The sequence below is a fragment of the Coffea eugenioides genome, chromosome 11 (genome assembly GCF_003713205.1).
Source record: "Coffea eugenioides isolate CCC68of chromosome 11, Ceug_1.0, whole genome shotgun sequence".
Taxonomy (NCBI): Eukaryota; Viridiplantae; Streptophyta; class Magnoliopsida; order Gentianales; family Rubiaceae; genus Coffea; species Coffea eugenioides.
This window is the reverse complement of record NC_040045.1, coordinates 9,706,254-9,712,253: the sequence shown is the minus strand read 5'-3', so window position 1 is coordinate 9,712,253 and position 6,000 is coordinate 9,706,254.

Here is a 6,000-nt window from a genome sequence, read left to right as displayed (position 1 = left end):
TCGCTACTGGAGCGTTAGGTTAGTCCCGCCAGTGAGCATTTCATTTTCACAGCCACTGGAGCGTGAGGTTAGTCCCGCCAGTGAGCATTTCATTTACATCGCTACTGGAACGTGGGTCAGTCCCGCCAGTAAGTATTTTCATTTACATCGCCACTGGAGCAGCCACTGGAGCGTGAGGTTAGTCCCGCCAGTGAGCATTTCATTTTCACAGCCACTGGAGCGTGGGTCAGTCCCGCCAGTCTGGAACGTGGGTCAGTCCCGCCAGTAAGCATTTCATTTTCACAGCTACTGGAACGTGGGTCAGTCTCGCCAGTAAGCATTCTCATTTACATTGCCACTAGAGCGTGAGGTTAGTCCCGCCAGTGAGCATTTCATTTTCACAGCCACTGGAGCGTGAGGTTAGTCCCGCCAGTGAGCATTTCATTTACATCGCTACTGGAACGTGGGTCAGTCCCGCCAGTAAGCATTTTCATTTACATCGCTACTGGAGCGTGAGGTTAGTCCCGCCAGTGAGCATTTCATTTTCACAGCCACTGGAGCGTGAGGTGAGTCCCGCCAGTGAGCATTTCATTTTGTACCGCCACTAGCCGTTGGGTTAGTCCCACTAGTGTGCATTTAGTTTTCATTGCCGTTAAACATGGGTCAGTCCCACTAACGTGCATTTCATGTTTCATTGCCACTAAACATGGGTTAGTCCCACTAGTGTGCATTTTGTTTTCTTCGCCGCTAAACATGGGTCAGTCCCACTAGCGCGCGTTTCATTTTCATTGCCGTTAAACATGGATCAGTCCCACTAACGTGCATTTCATATTTCATTGCCACTAAACATGGGTTAGTCCCACTAGTGAGCATTTTGTTTCCACCGCCACTAGCCGTGGGTCAGTCCCACTAGTGAGCGTTTCACTTTTATCGCCACTAACCGTGGGTCAGTCCCACTAGTGAGCGTTTCACTTTTATCGCCATTAGTCGTGGGTCAGTCCCACTAGTGTGCATTTCTTTGTCATCGCCACTAGCCGTGGGTCAATCCCACTAGTGTGCACCATGATTTTAAATTTTGTTCGGGTCTATCCCGTGGGTCTATCCCATTTACATTTCTATCCGAGTCTATCTCGTGGGTCTATCCCATTTACATTTCTGTCTGGGTCTATCCCATTTAAATTTCTGTCCGAGTCTATCCCGTGGGTCTATCCCATTTTCAGTCCCATGATTTTCATTTCATTCGGGTCAGTCCCATGATTTTCATTTTATTCGGCCAGTCCCATGATTTTAAAGCTTATTCGGGTCAGTCCCATGATTTTAAAAGCTTATTCGGGTCAGTCCATGATTAAAAGCTTATTCGGGTCTGTCCCATGATTAAAGGCTTATTCGGGCCAGTCCCATGATTTTCATTTCATTCGGGCCAGTCCCATGATTTTCATTTCATTCGGGTCAGTCCCGTGATTTTCATTTTATTCGGGTCAGTTCTATGATTTTCATTTCATTCGGGTCAGTCCCATGATTTTCGTTTTATTCGGGCCAGTCCCATGATTTTCATTTCATTCAGGTCAGTCCCATGATTTTCGTTTTATTCGGGCCAGTCCCATGATTTTCGTTTTATTCGGGTCAGTCCCATGATTTTCGTTTGATTCGGGTCAGTCCCATGATTATTAAAACTTGTTCGGGTTAGTCCCGTTTTAAATTCATGTTCGGGTCAGTCCCGTTTGAGAATTCCTGTTCGTTGGAATCATTTTGCAGCAAAATAACACAGGTAAGCATTTGGTGTCTACTTCTTTGTCTCAAGTTTTTTCAAAACTCAGACAAAGAGGGGCAAACTGTAGACACCAAATTTTTAGTGTGATTTCATTTACTATTTAATTCTTAGTTTTTATTTGTCGTGTTAAGTTTTATTCACTTTTTAGTTTTATTTTATTATTTTTATTTTAAACTTTCTAGCATAAAATTTCTCGAAAAGAAAAAAAGAAGAAAGAAAAGCATTCAAAAATATGATTTGGTTGTTTGTGATTTAATTTCAATGTTTTCTTGAGAAAAAAGAGAAAGAGGAAAAATGATGATGGAAAATAAAAAAGGAAAATGGATTTTGCTATTTATTATTTCTAGTTCATTTATTTTTATCCAATGTTAATTAAATTATTTTTGTTATTTATTTTTATTATCAATTTTGTTTTAATTAATTTCAAAAAAAAAAAGAGAAGATACGCGACATGCAAGCTGCGTTTTTTCGCAGCTTGCAAAGGAGGGCTCGGTGAGCCCTTTGGCTGCAAATATAGAAGAAATGGTTGAGGGTTTAGGGTTGAGGTTCCCCCATATAAAAAGAAAGAGAAGGGCAGCCGAAAGGAGAGAGGAGGGATTGAAGGTTGGTGGCTAAGAAAATCAACAGCAAAGGAAAAAGAGCCGAGAGCAAGAGGAGGGGAGAACCACTTTGGGAGATAGAAAACAGAGAGGGGTGACGGCTGCAAATCGAGGATAGAGAGAGAAGGAGGGTTGGCGGCTGCATAAGAAAGGGTAGAGAAGGGGACGGCAAAAAGAAAGAAACGAAGGGAGGACTTGACGGCTGGTTAAGAGATGAGAGAGCTGGAGTAACGGCGGCAGAGCTAAAAGGGAAAAAGAAAAGAAAGACCAGAGAGAGTGAGCTAAGAACCAGAGATTTTAGACGGCTAAACAGAAAGAGGCAAGAGTTTTGGAGGGGAAAACAGTGAGAGCAACAAAGCCTTGCAGCGTAGAAAAGGAAAACTGCAAAGAGGAGCGAAAAGAACCAGGGTTGCCGGATCTCTGGGCTTTCACTGGCGGTCTCCTGCAAAGAGGTTGCAACAGGTTTCGTCGGTCTACTGAGAAGCTCAATCATTTCTCAAGGTAGCCTCTTCTTTTATCCTTTTTTTCGCAACCAGGAGTTCCGCTACTTGTTTTGTTCCCATAGTCTATGTTTCTATTTTCGGTCCTAGATAAAAACCAGCAATAAAAATGCAAGCTTTGACCCGGCTGTATTGTTTCTGTTATTAAATGATTATGGCCATGATTTGCTAAGTTCAATCTGCACTTTGTTGCAAATAGGAAGACCAGATATGAAGTACGATTAGATTCAGGCTCCTTAGAGGCTGTTGTCTTCAAATTGAGGTCATGGGTTGTTATTGATATTTTGGATGATTTTGCTATGAGCCTTAATTGAATCTTGACTTGTTTGCTTTGGTTTTTCTCACGGTGACAAATTTGCAAATGGTTGGCTGGTTGAATGATATGTTTTAGGGAACCAGAAAAAGTTTTTCAAAGCATTGCGAAATTGCAGAAATGAAACCAGTTATGAGGAAGGGTAGATGATGGCGTTTTGGTAAGGATAATGACATTGGGTTGTTAAATTAGTGAAGTTTGGTTGAGTTCTCATGCCCAAACATATCTAGGCCCAAGTAGAAAAAGCTGCTACATTTCTCTGTGATGTTTTCTTCTTCGTGACTGGTTTGTAGTTTTCGCACTTAAGTTGCATACTTAATCTTATGTAGAAGGGAAGAAAATGGAAAGTTTAGTGTTGAGTTTTGCATGGTTGGGTCCAAAAACACTTGAGCTATGGTCGAATGTTTGCTGAAAATGAACAAGTCAGGATTGCCGAACCTTTTGCCTAGAATTTTCCAGCCTTTGCATGATTTTTCTTCTATGTTTTGGTTTGTTTGAATGTTGAAATGGTTGTTATGATGCTTAGATTGGTTTTGGGTGTTTGGGTCTAAACATACTTGAGTTGGAATTGAATGCTTGCTGGCCACATAGACAATAGGTAGCTGGATCATTTTGCATGAAAGTTTCCAAGAAATTTGCATCAGTTTTTGTTATGTTTTTGCTTATTTGCTGTCAAAGTTTCTGTCCTTGTGGTTTAGTTCCACACTATGATTTTGGTTAACATTTTCTGTTTTTGAACAAAGCTATCCTTTGGGTCTGAAATCTGCATTTGGAAATGAAAGTCACAACTAGTTTTGTTGCCAAAAGATTCCACCCTTTGCCAAAGCTTCCAAATTGCAGCAATCTTCTTCCATCTTGCATAAAGGTTTCATAAGTGTTTGTACAATTTCCTTCCATGTTTTGCTTGTTAGATGTGGAACTTGTTTGTTTTGTTGCTTAATCCAAAGTTTGGATAGATGAAAGGATTAGTCAAAGCTGCTTAGAATTTGTGTATGAGATGGAAATGCAGCCAGCGATTGTTTTAATTTCAAGAAGATGTTCATTGCAGAAAATTTTGTTTCCTACGTATGCATGCATGCAAATACTTCTAAATTTAGCATTTTGACCCCCCAAGTCTCCCTTCATTTCACTATGACCCAATCAATTAAATAATTTCATCAATTTGGTCCTTGGTAATTTTAATTTGTGCAACTTCATTGCTTGTTTGCTTCAATTAACTACCATGCTTTGCTTCAATTGCGCTTAAGACATGACTTTAGGGACTTTATGATCAAATGAGCTTTGTTTTGCACATTTCTTTTAATTTTTCTTAAATAAAGTGGTACCTTGACCTTTTTATTGTTTTGAAGCCATTTTTACTTCATTTGATTACCACCGCGAGGGAGGTATAACTTCTTTTATCTTTTTTGTCTCTCCTACGTGATCCAACGTGCTAAGTGAAAATTGCATGTCTACTTCGCTTTCCTTGCCTTCTCTTAATTCCTTTCATTTATTTCATTTACTTTTGCTTTTATTTAAGCTATTCTTTTAATGGGGTATGTGTACACCTCTTGGCTTGTAATAGATAGTGCTTGGCGAGCATTCTTGTCCATTCTTCCCCTTCCCCTTTGGTTTTAGTTAGCAAATGTAATAGGTTCATTAGCTTGGTTATTTGCCTTTGTTGCTATGTGTTAATTGGCTTTATTAGGTTCTTGCATCTAGTCGAGCATGCTAAGTGTTATGTGCTATGTGTTTATAGGTGATTGACATGTCTATTCACTTTCCATAGCCATGCATGAACATGATGGATGAATGTACGTCACCACACTAGTCCAACGCTAGTTGTTGCCCCCTTTCCCGTCACCACACTAGTCCAACGCCAGTTGTGGCTCATTGTTCCGTTTTCCACTAGTCCAATGCTAGTAAGAATTCCTAGGTATGGGCTAGTCCAACGCTAGACCCTTAGGTATCTCTTCTTGTTAGTACACACTTGCATGTTTCACTTCATTTCATGCATTTTTCCTAGTTTTTCTAGCATTTGGCATGCCCCTCTAACCCCTTCCCCTTCATCTTAGGTTTTTGCATCTCATGTTAGTTATAGGGTAAATTTGCTTGAGGGTCCCCTTTCGATAAGGGAAACGAGCGAGTGTGGCTACCCAATAGCCTTAGCACGCTAGTTCCCCCTTCTAATCAAAGGGAAGATTAAAGTCACAAAGTTAGGAGTCCCCGTACCCGTTTTGCTTGCATTCCTCTAGGGTTCATGCATTTTATTCATTCACTATCACATACACTTACTTTATATTCTATCCCTTTTTTCACATTCTCACTTCACACTACTTTTGGACGTTTTCATTTAACTACTCACACTTTATACCATATCACTCGCACACATGCACTTTATGTTATTTTTCACATTATCATTCTTTACTCACCTTACCTTGTAAATACATTTGCACACCTCCACTTATGTCCTATTATTTTTATCACTTTTTTTACTTCACACAAACTCACATTTTCACATGGCATACATTCCACTCATTTTTTACGTCATTTAGGATTATGTATGACCTCTCCAAAGGGTCATTATTGGGCTTCACAATTAATGTGATTGGCACCACTCAACCTTTGAAGAGAAATTTCCCCCATGTCCCCCTAGGTCTAGATTTTTGCATTCATATAGACATATCCAACACGCGATACATACATTGGGTAGAAAAATTAGGAAAAGTTGGGTTAAGTCACGCAACTAGCGTTGGCTAGGGTGAGGGAGTGCCTTAGGCCTTGCCTTTGCCTTCTCCCTCATCAAATGTGACCCCCGATCCCTCTTTTTGGTTACGTAGACCCAAAAGTTCTCTAAAA